Below are 15,567 nucleotides of genomic sequence, written 5' to 3'. Positions count from 1 at the left end.
TCGTAGGAATATTGTCATCTTCACACCTCTGTCATAAGATGGGCACACCTGGAAAGTTCCTGCCTTATGTTGGGGCAGTCTGACACACAGGCACACTGAAGTGGTGGAAAATGGGACAAAAAAACCTCAAAACATTTTGCTGCTTTTTTAATTTATTTGTTTGTTGGGGGTTTTCCCCGTTTTTTACATATTCTTCTAGAGCTGATTTTAAAGGCCTGGGCTAGTTTTCTGCAATTGAGGGTTTTTTTCTCAAGAATGAGGACATAGGAAGCTCTGAAGGAAAATGGGTGTGCTCTCTTTAGCTCCTTTTCCTAATCCTCAAATAAATTTCCTTTCTGGCTTCCTCCTTTCAGTGGAACTGCGGATTTAATGTAAAGATGTTTTGCACAGAATGTGCGTGGATATGAATTAGTTACTCACCCTCTGTGTTGGACTTGGTGATCTTGGAGTTCTTTTCCAATCTTAATGATTCTATGATCCTATCTGACCTGCAAATTATTATTGCAGCTCAAGAACACACTGTACTGAACAGATACTGAGTATTCCTCTATATTTAAAATGGAGAGAGAGGAAATGGAGGAAGATGAAGGGTAGAAAGAATTATCTGCTCTCCTCTAAAACTCTATAGAATTGGAAGTAAGGCACAGATGGCTACTCTTTCATTTACATTCCCTTGTAAACTGAAATGTGTTTTATGGTTTGTTTAGTTGTTCCTTTATAAACTGTGTATCTGCTCTTTTTTTTAATTTTTTTTATTTTATCATCTAACTTGTAGCCCCCAGTAAAATGTGAACTCCCCGTTTTAAACCATGTGTGTAGATGTGAAACAGCTTTATGGAAAGCAGCTACTGTAGTGCCTCTGTGTCTGCAATTGCAACCACCCTTCATACCATTTTGATGTTATGCAGCAGTGCCTCGTTTTCTAACTGTGAGCAGAGAACCAAAAATGAGGCCAAGATTGTTAAATGCTTACTGAGAACAATGGATGCTGGTTTTCAACTCTTTGTGAGTATGCAGTTGATATTCTCAGCGTTTTCACTCATGACAAACAGAAGGATGGATTTTATGCTCTTTTGTAGTTGCAATTTTCTGAAATTCTTGCTTCCTATTCACGAACCAAGCAATGCTTTGGATTGGAAGGGACCTTAAAGCTCATCCAGTTCCACTTCCAGCCTTGGCCAGGGACACCTTCCATTAGATAGGTCACTCCAAGGCTTGTCCAGCCTGGCCTTGGACACTTCCAGGGTTGTGACTTCCGAGCTCGATTCATACAATGTGTTTGTATTCTTTCACCCCAACAGGCAAATCCCTGCCCCTCTGAGGCTCAGGGCTGTAATTCTGCTCTTTGCCTTGCTGATCTCTCTCACCCCCTGAAGTATCCCAGTCCCTGCAGACAGGACTGCCTCCAACCCTCTCATTTTCAGCCAGCTCTTCCCTGTGTTTGTGTAGTGGGTCCAAAAGATCATCTGTCCTGGCTGGTTCATTCATCTGCTCCATCAGGAACCTGCCTTCAAACCATTCCAGAAACCTCTTGTGGTGCTTATGTCCAGCCCGTGGCTCTAAGGATTTCTCCAAGAGTCTGAAGTACACTTCATCCACCTCCTCTTCTTCATTAGGTGGTCTCCAGCAGAATCCCATTACAAATCCCCTGTGCTGGACCATCTTCCCAAAACAGACTTGGCTGACTCCAAGGCATCTCTGGCAGATAGTGCCCAGGAGAAGATATCTATTAAAGGAACTTATATATATATATATATATATATATATATATATATATTAAAGAAAAGAAAATAAACTTATTTTTCTGGATTAGTCCACTTCATGTGCATGAGCAACAGCCCTCACTGAGCCTGACATTCTCAAATTATGGTAAGATGAGGCACAAAGGGCAATCTTTTGAAGAAAAAAAGCAAATATTCATTTGATACCATATTTTAGCAGCATTTCCTGAGATTTAGGCCATTAAAGCCAACTGCTCCAGGATGTTTAGAGAGTGCCCATGAACACACAAGTACAATCTGAGGCTTTGTATACTTTTTCCTATTTTAATATCCCAGTGTTAACTTTCTAGACCCCTGTGTTCTTGCAGATCTTATTTACTTAGCATCCAGTTTTTATACACAGCTTTTGTGTGCTTGCAAATAGTTGCTTGCTAACACATGAGGAAGGACTGTTTGGAGTTTCTAGAATTTTATTTTAAACAGCCCCAAGGTTTTCCCAATCTTACAGCAGTTTTGAAGCTCTGCCAGGCACAGGCCTGTATCTGTAGCTTTGTGTTTTTTTGCTAGAGCTCAAGATCCTTAGGGGATGAAGATATCCCAGGGACTCTGGGCTGTGCAGATATGGTGGTGAGAGAGCCTGATTCTCCATGAGTTCTAATAATCTTCCTGAAATAGTTGTTTAGACCCCACTAGTGTGGAGGCCCTTGGTCTAATATTTAGCTCCCATATGCTCAAGATTTCCCTTCTCAAAATGGGTTTGAGGGCATCAGCTTGAAGAAACAGAAGGGATGGTCCTGTGCCAAGGGTCTTGAGAGTAATTAAGGCCATCATTATGAACTTATTTTAGAAGTACCTTCAGTTCCTCAGTCCAAGCTTATAGTCTAGAGTCAGCTTTTCCATGGTGGGTCAGCGTCTTCTGGAGCTGATCCCTTCTGGAAGGGCAAAATCCCAGAGCATTTCTGGGACTGCTCACTATCATGGAGGGGGTGGCAGAGCCATCTCAGGCATTTCGATGCCAGGCAAAGGATGAGTGCCCAGGGCTCTCCCAGCAGTGCCAGGCAGCACCAACACAAGATCATTATGTGAACACAACAGGCAAATTATTTAGGTTTAGGCCGGATATCAGGAAAAGGTTCTTGCCCCAGAGGGTGGTGGGGCACTGACCAGGCTCCCCAGGGAAGTGGCCCCAAGGCTGCCAGAGCTCCAGGAGCGTTTGGACAATGCTCTCAGGGATGCACAGGGTGGGATTGTTGGGGTGTCTGTGCAGGGCTGGGAGCTGGACTGGATAATCCCTGTGGGTCCCTTCCTGCTCGGGGGATTCTTTTACTCTATGAAAAATGGGCAGGCAGAGAAAAGAGACAGAGTGGGGAAAGGATAAGCTGAAACCCTTTCTCCCAGAATACTTCCCCTTTTACCAGTTTCCCAATCTGTGCTTTTTGATGCTTTCCCTTCTTGCAGCACATTTTTTTTCCAGGCATCCAGTCAGGATGGTTGAGTCCCAAAACTTGTTGACTCATGGAAAAGAACCTTTGCATAGTGAAGCAACTCCATTTCAGCTCCCTTGGCAGGGCAGGACCTCAGAGTTTATGGCTGATGCCTCTGTGGTGTGGAGCACATGCTGGATATCCAAGATATCCAGGATATCTCTGTAGCCACCTGTAGTTTTGCAGCCCTGGGTAGGGAGGGAAAAGAGTTAAAACACACAGTGTGTGTCTTTGGGGCTTCGTGGTACAATACAGAGAGAGCAGAATGACCCAGCTGCATATGTTTTGTTTTCTTGTCACCAGAGAAACGAGAAGGAAAAACTTGCAGTGGTGTTTCCATGAAATTAAGGGAAAAAAACCCCACATAGTTTGTAGAGGAAACCTCATCCCGCTCTCTAGCCTTTTACTGGTGATGGTTAAAAAAAAAAAGTACATTTTTTAAACTTAGTCACATCCCATCCCACCCCACCCATGGTCCTTAATGCCATGTACAAATCTAGGAAAGAAATTTCATTTTTGTTCCTATCTAAACATTTTCTGGAGCCTGGAGGTGCAGTCTACAGCACCACCTCCCAATCCCCCCTGCCCCCACCCAAAATGACTACTCTGGCTAAAGTTACAAATAAAATAGAGACTTTCTCTTTTAGATTTCAGCTAACTGCATGAATAATATTCCCTCAAGACATACTCATTATATTGAACCATAAATCTGTGGGGGACACTTTTGCAATGACTAATGGGTATAAATAGAAAGGAAAGGAATTAATTATTGCCTCATCCTGGGAAAAGAGGGGGCTGAAATGGAGCAGATAGGGGAAAAATGGCTTTTTTCCCCCCTGAATCTGGGGATATGTCAATGTGGGCTGCTGTGCTGGAAGGGAGCTGGCCCTGGTTTCAGTGACTTTCCTCAGGACATGGCCTCGCAAGGCCTCCTGGGGGCCAGTAATTGAGCTGATTTATTCGAAATGGTAATCATGTCTTTAATCCCAGTTTTGTCTCTGCAACCACCATATTCTGCCCTCGGGTCTTAAACGAAATGTTTCTAACGTTAGCCCTTGTATGGAGCTGAATCTTTGAGGCAGATTATGTCTAATTCCCATTTCAATGGGACTTGTAAAGAGGAATTAGAAAGGAAATGTGAAAAAAACCTAGCACTGAAACCAATGAGAGGTTTTGCTGGCTGTAGGGACCTGTTATTCAGATCCTAAAAGAAAATCTGTGACTTCAAGGTTGCAACTTGCTACTAAAGATATTCATCAAGAGAAAGCATTAGACTGAGGCTTTCGAAAACCCCTAATCCTCACCTCCCTTCAGGAGGTAGGGGGAGTCTCAGGAATGAGCTCCTGCATTGGCAGGGAGCTGTGTCTGCTCACTCACTTCCATTCCCCCAAAATCTCTGGAAGACCAGTGCAGTCCTGGAGCAATGGATTCTGTTGTTGCCCCTTTCATGACCTCACTACAGGGCCAAAGTTTTCAAGGTTAAATTTGCAATCCTAATAATTTGCAAAATAATTTGAAACCCCAAATTCTTGCAGCTGATTCAAGTCTTGCTAACAGTGTATGTCACAGGCACACACACAGAGGTTCCTCAGAACCGGAGTGAGACCCCTGAAATCTGTGTCCACCTCAACCATCCACTCAGGAAGCAAAATCCCAACTTGTCTCCAGCCCTCCTTGGCCTGGCTTTATGTGCTGAGCCCTTCAGGACTTGCTTCCCTGTAGGAATCGCTGCCTTGGGACGGTCAGGACAAACTCAGGCGCTCTCTTTATTCTGGTCTTGAAGTCTGCAGTTTATTTCGTAGGGCATGGGTTTATATAAGGCCCTGCTAGGAACTGCAGCAGCAGCTCAGAGCAGGAGGGAGAGAGGGATAGAGCGAGAGTAAAAGAAGAAAGCTTAAGAAAGTAAGAACGAAGAGAGTAACAGCATAAGAGAGAGATTTTCCCGTTTACAATACATTAAATCTTCTTCTATGTTGAATATTCTAATTTCCACTAACCAATCTAATACAAGATACAATTTTTCTAACATTTGCATGCAACCTATAGGAATCACTATATTACCATGTTTTCCTGCTTTTCTTATCTCTAAATTTTATCTGGGACCCTTCCTGCCATGCCTAGGGAGGATGTCTGTTTGCTTCTTAGTATTTGCAGCATCTAACATTATCTAAACAAAGGGGCCTTCAGGCATTCAGTTGCTTTGAGCCACACAGTCGAAAATTGCTACCATTTCTATTTCACTTATATTTTCCATATTCTCAAAGTCTTTTGCTAGGCACTCGGATTTATAAGGTTTTCCTAATTCCTTCCCAACACTTCCCTCCACCGAGGTGGAGGCTGCTGGAAGCTGCCCCGCTCTCCAGACATCCCTGTTTGGGGAGGGTTGTGGGCAGCCTCCCAGCTGCTGTTCCTGGGCTTGCTGAGCTTTTCCACTGCTCCATGGCTGCTGCTGCTCCTCACGTATTTGATGTAGATCCAGGGAACCCTGTGCAGCCCTTCGGCTCAGCTCCCGGGTCATGTACAGCAGGGTGTTGCTTGTGCTTTTGGCACAATTCTTTACACCTCCCCCTTCCCTTACACACATGCTGGAATTCTTGCTCTAACACAAAACAAGGCACTCGTCCCATTCGTGGCTCTCTTTATGCTGAAGAAATTTAGAATTCCGTAATGAATTGTCCTCCTGGCCAAATACCACACGGGAATAAAAAATTCCCCTCTCCCATCGTAAACTGTATTTACACCAAATGTCATAAAAGTTTGAACAGGAGTTTTGGGAATGTAAGAAATGTAATATAATTAGATACATAATCAGTGTTAAGACACAGATTCTTATCTGAGCTGGTTTCAATGGTGTTACTACAAAGCAACACCAAAAAACCCCACAAAAACTAAACCCCAACAAAAACCCCCAAAGCAAAACAAAACAAAACAAAACAAAACAAAACAAATTCTTTCTTAAATAGGTATTCCCCTGAGACAATGTAAGTACTCTGCAGAGTGAGTTAGGAGAGCTATATTCTGTCTTTCCTTGGATTCCTTTCTGATGGTACCTTAAATCAAGCCAAGAGGTCAGGGTCACAAGGACATTAAAATATTTTTGCCAGAGATAAAACATCCTCTTTTACCAGAGCAAGTGAAAGTCTGTGCACTTAACTGGAGCATTAACACGAGCTCAATCACCAACACCAAATGAAATCATTTGAATCATGCACACAATAAATACTATCTTATGTTTATGCTCGTTTTCCTTAAGGCTGCTAGCTGAACTGGAATGCTTATCTGCAGTCCAAAGAGGCTTGAGATTTTCCAGCTTCAGTGTGTGATAAACAAAATGAAGAGCGAGGAGGGGAAGTGCAGGCATGTACTCACTGGCTTCCACATACACTTCCTTTACATGCATTTTTTTTTTACAAACAGTCCTTTAACCTACTGTTCTTCTTTTACCTGCAGCTCTTATTTTTACCTACAGTTCTTATACCTACACTTCTTCACCCCCCCTCTGTCTGCTCTCCATCCAGGCTCTGGCAGACTCTATCTGCAAAGATAAAAATGCAAAGAGAGACACAGAAATGAACAAGAAATAATGCATTATTCATTTTTAAAATAATTGTCTTCTTGGGCATAGAAGCTAGAGTTTTGCTTTACATGGAGATTTCCCCTGGATCACTCTAAAGAGTCCCAAAAGTGTTCGTGTTACCCACCTGAGTGCCTCTTCAGACAGCAGCAAAACTGCTGTCAATGAATTAAAAATGTGCTCTGCCATGAAGTAAAAAATTTTTGCCTCTCCTAAACCTGTGGTAGAGGTTGTGGCAGGTTCACCTGCTCACAGGAGAAGCTTCAAGGTTTAATAGCTGAATTTGTGTGAGCTCAGGCCAACATGAGGATCCCCAAGAGCAGCCCAGGTTCTCCTTTGCATACCTCCCTGCCTCCAAGGCAGAGCTCACGGCTGGTCTGCTCAGCACATCTCTGCCAGACACAAAGAGAGAAAAGGTGAGTCTGTGACTGAGGTACCATCCAGCAGCCTCCACCCTCGGGGAGGCATGAGGACAAGCACAGTGAGAAAGGATGCTGGAGCAGCGATGGGGGAAGGACGTGGAAGAGCCACTGGAAGCCCTGTGGGGATATCAGCCTCCCACATCCTTTCTGGGGAATCCAGATAATTGAAGGCTGTAGGAGTGCTTGATAGAAAACCCCGGGCCAGGGATGATTAAGCTCTCCAGGCCTCTCATCAAGAACACATGGATCCCATTGAGAGACCACAGTGGACAGACACCTCCTTGGAGGAGGGGGACTGAGGGCTGGCAGCAGGACTTAGCAGTTGGGTTTGGTACAGCCTCTGACCTGATTTGCCTCTCGGAGCAAACAGCAAGCTTACTTTCAGTCAAAGGTTTTGCTCTTGAAATCTTTGGGAAGAGATGTGGGAGCACAGGAGGTGCTAGGTCTTTGTCCCTCAGCAACATTGGGTGTGGATGCTGCAGCCAACAAGAAAAATCCATGGCTGGAGCACACCAGAAATTCCAGCAAAGATCAAATGGGTTTGCTGCCTTGGAGCTGCTCACACCTATAAGCAGCCCCAGCCCCAGTTTCAAGAGCATTGTGTGACTTAAGGGACCTTTGTCAGAACTGGGAGTTGCTTTCATGCAGCCCTAAGCACATATTTCAGAAGAATATATATTTAAGAGCTGCCGTTCAGATATGTGTTTGTATCATTCCTTCATGACAAAGTCGTTTATCATCATCATCACATCTTTAACAGATACACTCCACAGGTGCTACCTTTCCTCATGGACAGTTTGAGTGGCACATGATAACTCCCTCACCCTACAAAACACCAAAAATTAAGAAGGTGTTACAAGTTTAAACACACATAGGAGACAATCTCCACTCTGTGCCCCTATGGCGGTCCTACAATAACCTCCATCTTTCCCAAAACACATCCATCACTTGAATATTCACCTATTGCAGTCTCCATGCCCTGTTACTCCATGGGGCTACCCCTCAGAACAGCACGATTGACCCACTGCTCCACATATCCCTCCACTTGTGCCTCCAAAAGATTTCCTGCCCTGCACTCTGTGTCCCAGCAGCCTGTTCTCATGAGCCATCGGCTGCATCCCACCCACTCCCAGCTCCCCATATTTCTCTGTGCTAATGTTGGGGTTCCCCTCTGGGTGATAGTGGGGTCACTCTCCTCTCTCTGGTGGCAGTTTCAGTGCTGCCCCCCAACCAGGATTCCCCACTAGTGCCCCATCAGCAGCCCCTTGGAGCCCCTAAATCTCCAGTTGGACTTTCCATCCCTGTGAGATGGTCCCAGATCCAAGCCATCAGGAAAGCCCTTGGCATAGCACCCATCCCAGTGTGGGTCCTGATCGGGGGGGAGCACTTTGGGGTCTCACTCCTTTATGAGCTCCTGTTCTCCTTGTTTGGGTGGAGAAAGGACTGGTAGGACTCATGATTTTGGAAAGGGATAACTTGGGGATTAGGGATGAGAGTGAGGGATTCTACACTGTGATAGGGTGGTTTTAAGTGGTTCTGATCTTTTCTTGAATCCTTGTCATAACAAGAGCTGTAGACAGGACTTCCTTCAGCAGGTCCCAGCAATAACACCGTGTTTGTTCTTCCCATGGTGACTCCCTGTTCAGAAGAGCTGAATGCTTTGATTGTGGAGGAATCAGCTCTGGCAAAGATTAGGCCTTTTTGGCTGGAAAAATTGATGCTCCGTTTGCAGAGGCTTTCTCCAGAATTCCCGTGTTTCTACAGAATATCCAGAACCCAGCCAAAGGTTTGAAAGGAAACAATTCAGACATGGTGAGGTTTTCTGTGACCTGAGGAGGCTGTCAGGTCAGTGCTCCCATCTTAGAACCCTATCTGTAAAAAAAGGTAGGCAGGGAAGGGAGTCCCACTCCACCTGCAGCCATTTCTTTCACACACTAAATTTCCACAAAAATACATGGAGCAGGAGCAAAAAGTACAGGATTTTTAGTGCCTTGCTGAAATCTGGCTTTAAATGAAAGATAAGTTATTTTTTCCCCATCTGGTGCCCTGGGTGAGGAAAATTATTTTGGGTTTTTTCTCAGTTGTTATCAGGCCACTGATCCATGTCCTCCATGTGGGCAGGACATGGAGAATTGGCACAAGACAAGTCACGAGATGGGGTGCAGGATCCCAGTGCCATTCCCCCAGAGGCTCCAGCTCTAGGCAAGGCAATAAGCTCACAAGAGGCACATCCCTTTTCCAGCTCGGGTCATGACTCTGCTTTATCTGCCCTAAAGCTCTTCATAAGCTAGGAATGCTTTTTTCCATTGTCTTGCTGGAGCAGAGCACAGCATAAACCTGCACATCTGTAACGACTGGAGAGAGCCTGGATCCCACATGTTGAGTCCATGTGACCAGATGCTCTCTTCCCAGAGGCCAGCAAGGAGCACTCAGGAGCTATTCAGGATGGGCACAGACCCGAGGGTCTCCAGCATCTGCTGTCATGGCCACCCTTCTCCTGGGTCCCTGGCAGGATCAGGCATGACATGTCCAGCTGCTCGCAGGGACAACCAGGTCACATGGCTGCAGCTTTCTCCTTCTCAGCTTATCTGAGCCCTGGGCAAGGAAAATATTGACAACCACAATGACATCTGTGCTTCTGCCACCAGACAGGCACAGCACCCACCTCTGGCCAAATGATCCCTTAAGGAATCCCTGGAGCATCCTGGGTGGCGTGTTCCTGTGAGAGAGGCTTCAAATGTAAGGTATGAATATACACAGCTGGTTTCTCCCGATGTAAACCCACAGCTTCTCCCTTTTGGAGGCTTTCCAGCTGTGTGACCATTGGAGGCAAAAGGAGAAAAAAAATCCCAGCCATAAATGGAAACGTTTTTATAAGGGATGGGGTCAGACCAGCTGCCAAGTCAGTTACTGCAGGATGAATAAGCAGCAGAGTCGGCACAAGATCCTGTACTTTCTTTAACTGCTGCTCTTTCACACAGACAAAAACCATGCAGATGTCCTCTGCCATCCCTCCGCTATTTCCAGAAACAGCTTGGTGATCAGAAGCACAAAGACATTAGGAAACAGTAAGCAAGGGGGTGCCCAGCTCCTGAAGCCTGGCTCTGGGTGCTCTGAAGCAGGGGTGGTCCCAAATCCAGCAGGATTACCTTGAGATATGAAGTCAGGGACCTTTTCTAAGCTTATAAAGATTAACCCATACTTTCCAAGTCCTTTCTGAGTCAAGGTGATGTACTCAAGAGGGGAGAAGATTCCTCTATAATTTTCCTTTGCCTTATGTAGTGCCTGCAGCAGGGACTGCAGAGTGAAACCCTGAAGCCCTCTGAAACCTCGACTAAGCCAGGACTCTGCAGGGAGGACTTTCTGTTGCCTCTGGTGACCAGCAGAGTTACAGAGTCACAGCTAAATGGTCGAGGCTGGCAGGCACCATCCAGTCCAAAGCCATGGCTCGAGCAGGGTCAGCCGGAACAGGATGTCCAGAACAGTGTCCAGGGTTTTGAGCATCTCCACAGATGGAGAACACACAACATCTCTGGGCAACCAGGTTCAGTGCTTTACTCCAAAAAAACCAGTGTTTCCTAGTGCTTAGGTGGAATTTCCTATGTTTCAGTTTGTGCCTGTTACCTCTGGTCCTGTTAAAATCACTTGATTATTACATTTCTCTTAATGTATCAGTAAAAGCTATCGGACTCTGATTCGTTGAGAGATTAAAATTTAAGACTACATTTCAAACATTTTAATAGAATTCAAGGGTCTTTTTGGAGGATCTTGATGCAAATTTCCTGGAAAAAAAAGTGCACTGCAATAAATCTATTTTTCTGATGCAGCACCTAAGTCCTATCTGGTGTTGAACAAGAAGTCATTAACTTTAATGCAGCAAAAACTGTGTTTGGGGGGTCAACTGAGCCTTTCAGTTTCAGTTTCAAAACTGCACAGTGAACACATGCTTCTAATCTGGCTATCAGAATCATGGGACTGAAAACAAACTGGAGACAAAATGGTCACAGGCTTGATTCAACTATGCAAGCTTATGAAAAATAGCATAAAAATCATAGAATCAGAGAATATCAGAGTGGTTTGGGTTGGGAGGGACTTTAAAGCTCATCTCATTCCCACCCCCTGCCATGGGCAGGGACATCTTCTACTATCCCAGGATGCTCCAAGCCCAGTCCAACCTGGCCCTGAACACTTCCAGGGATCCAGGGGCAGCTACAGCTTCTCTGGGCACCCTGTGCCAGGCATCACCACCCTCTGAGTAAAGATTTCCAAATATTTCTTCCTAATACATATCACTCTGCAAGAGCTGAAGGGTGGTGTGAACTCTTGGGATCCTAAGGAACCATTCACTTCTGAAACAGCCACCAGGGCCCCCTTTAAAACTGATGACTTGTATGGACAAGTTTGTCACCCTCTGACCTGTCTGATACAGCTCTGGACAATTTTACTCCAGACATGTTCACTTCTCGGCCCTGCTTTTACAAAATCTGTTGCATACAGGAATCAAAGGAAATAGGTTCTGATTCCATGTCTCCCACAGTCTTGGTCTTGGGTAAACTGCTAATTTCTTTGTTTTGCAGCACCTCTCCAGCAAAATATGTCCCAAAATAGTTTTCCTGCTCTTGTCTTTACCTAACAACCCCCCAGACATCACAAACAAAAAGTATTACTCAAATATCTTTGTCAACTACTTCGTTTAAAGTATGTGAGACAGATCCTGGGATGTGACAATGCCTGGTTTATGCCATGCGTGACTCACCATTCAGTCATGGAGCATCTACCATCAGAGTGGTTTATGGCCATGTCTTACCACATCAATAAGGGGCTTCCCAGGCTCTGCAAAAAAAAAAAAACACATACAATGTGAAACCGAGGAACCCTGGATTCACAGGAGATCCCAAATCCCCTAGTGACGATGAGGAGAGGAAACACTCAATTTGTGTTTTTAGAATCACAGAGTCATAGAATATCCTGAGCTGGAAAGAACCCACAAGGATCATTGAGTTCAAGCCCTGGTCCTGCACAAGGCACTCCAACAATCTCAACCTCTGCCTGAGAGCATTTTCTAAACACTCCTTGGGCTCTGGCAGTCTTGGGGCTGTGCCCATTTCATGGGGAGCCTGGTCAGTGCCCCAGCACCCCCTGGGAGAAGAACCTTTTCCTGATCTCCAACCTAAACCTCTGCAGACACAGCTCTAGCTGTTCCCTCGGCCCTGTCACTGATCACAGATGTTATAAATGAGAAATAAAAGTTTCAATATTCAGCAAAATTTAGATTGTTTTATTTGATATAGACAGAGCAAGCAGTGCTGGGGAACATGAGGGGTCACTGCCCACTCCACGCTCCACTGAACCCCGGCCTGCAGCCTCTTCTTATACTGTGGTTTCTCATTGTAATCAATAATTTGTGTTCTTCTAGCTGTCACAATTTTGCCAGGTAAGCAGTGGTGGTCGAATAAACATCCTTATCCCAATTCACAGAATCTGGTGATAGTTTCACAGATAACCATCTGGTCCTTGTAGATAACCACCAGTGAAGTTCTGGGAGTCTGGTCCTTGAGATAGGCAGTATTGATCAAACAAAAGCAGGAAGGGCTATTGGGAAGTCTGATTTTGCAAGCTGGTAGTAGATGCAACTTATTTGGAAAACATAACATAATATAACATAATATAACATAACAAGGTGGTTTTAAACAGAATGATTTTATATAATTTCCTTTATCTAGTGTCCATGCTTCACTTCAGAGCTTAGTGTTCTGGTTTATACAAACTCCAATGCTTTTGTGATTAACACGAATCTTTTCTCAATTATCACACAGAGATGGGTGCTGTCCCTCCACTGCCCCTGATGAGGAAGCTGCAGATGCCAGCAAGGTCTCCCCTCAGTCTCCTCTTCTCCAAGTGACCTCAGGTGCTCTTCAGTCAGCTTCCCCTTCCTGTTCCCCATGTTGGAGTCCCTCTTTGAACATTCCCCAGCAGCTGTGAGGCCCGGGGGAATGGTGCAGAGGGAAACCTGTGCAAGGTCAGCCTGTTTCTGCCTAGCAGTAAATAGCACTTCCAGCAGGACACTGCAGCCCCTCAAGGCACATCCTGGGCTGCTGTGGGGACGGCTGGTTTCAGGCACAGTAATCTGCCACATGTTCTCATTTCCCCTGCATGCCAGACCCCTTTTGACACATATTTCAAAGGAGCTGTGGAGCTCCAGATGGGGCTCATCCCTCGGCTGTGTCCTGTTCGGTACGTGCCCAGTGCTTCTGGCTCTTGGAGCCAGGAAAATCTGCAGTGTGCAACTCATGGCCTGGGATTTATCCTGGACAGGCTTGCTCCAGAAAAGCTGGGTTTACAAGCTGCCCTGAAAAATCTCAGGGACTTCAAGCCCTGTGGAAAATACTGTGTGTCACTGTTCAGCTCTCACGTTAACCAAAACATAATGTTGTGTGCAGGGATAATTTTACCACCAGTGGTGCTATCAGAAATCCAGAGAAATAATCCAGGCCAAACTTCCCATTTATGCAGAAGTAAGAATGACTCAGATGAAAGAGCAAACAACGTTGTGGCTCCTGAGGGTTTGGATTCTTTGGGGGCAAGAGAGGGATTTGCAGGGATTTCAGAAGTTATGCACAAGCACTTCCATATTTATGAAGGTTTGAAGTGCTTTCTAAAGCCAAGCCAGCAATTAAACAGCAACCAGGCTCTGACACACACACCTCCCCCCCCTGCTTTTGGAGCACTGAAAATGGTGGGGCATAGCTTATTGCTGCTGGTCCCTGCCCTGCTCACTTTCTCTTAAGCCATGAAAAATGCTGCTTGAGGGGAATGGGATTTGGTTGTGAGGACAGAAGAAAAAGAAAGACAGACCAAAACTGAAGGAGGCAACCTTAGGCTCATATTTAAGGACCTTTAGGGTTTTGTTACACCAGGCCTGTGCCACAAGGAGAAGCCTGCTTCCAAAATGGCGTCCCCAGACCCACAGTGCGTGCGGCCTGTCCTGCCACTGCTTCAGAGGAGGCGAAGGGAGCTTCTATAGAATGCAAACAGAATATAGAATTGCAAGTACAGAATGCAAAATTTTTACCTACAGGACATGTCTTGAAACCTCTGTGTCAAAGGCTTTGGGTGCCAGGGCTGGCCTTGAGATGCCTGGATTGCAGCACAAGTCGTGCAGATGGGCTGGTTTGGGTCGGTGTGACTGCCAGAGAGGCATTTCTGACACTGCAGAAGTCCCCTTCTGGTGTGTACCAGCGTCTGAGGTTTAACGTGAGGTTTAATGACAGTAGGGGTTAATCCCCCCACTCCTAACACTAGAAAAGCTTGTTTCTGGAAAACAGGAAGGACATCAAGGAGCATCACCCCTTATGCAAAGGGCAAGGAGAGATTAGTAATGAAACTACCAACTTCTAGTGATTTTTGGCCTGGCAGACTTCAGGGCCCAACCTCAATGGAAGGAAAAAATGAAGTAGATGCAGAGGTGATCCTGAGAAAGGACTAGCTCAAAGGTTTGGATTAGAAGGGACCTTAAAGCTCATCTTGTTCCAACCCCTCATGACATAAGCAGGGATACCTTCCACTAGACCAGGTTGCTCCAAGCCCCATCCAACCTCTTTCAGGAAGGCCACATCTGAGGGATGTGGGCACCACGAGGTCTGGCAGGCTATCTCTCCTCCTCAGCTTGATTCTGCAGAAGGATGCTGTATATTTCCCCTTGTCAAGCCTCTCCTGGGCTTGCCTCTGACTGAGAGCTCTGAGGCTCATATTTTCCAGGATAGCGGGTGAGATTTCAGCTTCAAAAATGATTTGCTGCTGGCTGGTAGAAGCTTGAGGATAATTCCAGCTGTGTTCTACTGATCCACATGTAAAACAGAGGTTGTCTTCCTCAAAAGTTCTTTCAAAGCTGCCCATGCACAAACAATTTGTGACTTAATCCCTTCCCAGTCTCCAGGACAACTGTGCAAAATAAATTGTCTTGGGGTTTTTCTAGCCGGAAGTCTAGTTTAGGTTTTTAATCTGCTCCATGGAATGGCTTTGCCAGGTCCCAACACCACCTTTATGATGGGTAGAGGTCTCAATATTAGGGAACAAGCCTTTGGACTTTCTGCCACAGCCTGACCTTGTTGTTCTCCTGCAGGCTTCTGACACCTAAAACAAGAACTGAGTGTCAGGTCATGAGAGAAAAAAGAAAGCACAAGTAAGAAACCTCAGCTGATAAGTAACTCCACAAGGGAAGGAAGAACATGACCTCTGTGTGGGGTAAAACATACCATAAAGGTAGAAAATGGGCTTAATGACCTCCTTATGCCTTATTCTTGGTGGCTACAGAAACCGGAGTTTGATGAGGCAGCATCTTTAATGTGGTCACTAGATTATGGAAA

The sequence above is a fragment of the Sturnus vulgaris genome, chromosome 7, assembly GCF_052056855.1.
Source record: "Sturnus vulgaris isolate bStuVul1 chromosome 7, bStuVul1.hap1, whole genome shotgun sequence".
NCBI classification, from domain to species: Eukaryota; Metazoa; Chordata; class Aves; order Passeriformes; family Sturnidae; genus Sturnus; species Sturnus vulgaris.
The sequence above is the reverse complement of the archived record's forward strand: the minus strand, read 5'-3'. Positions refer to the sequence as shown.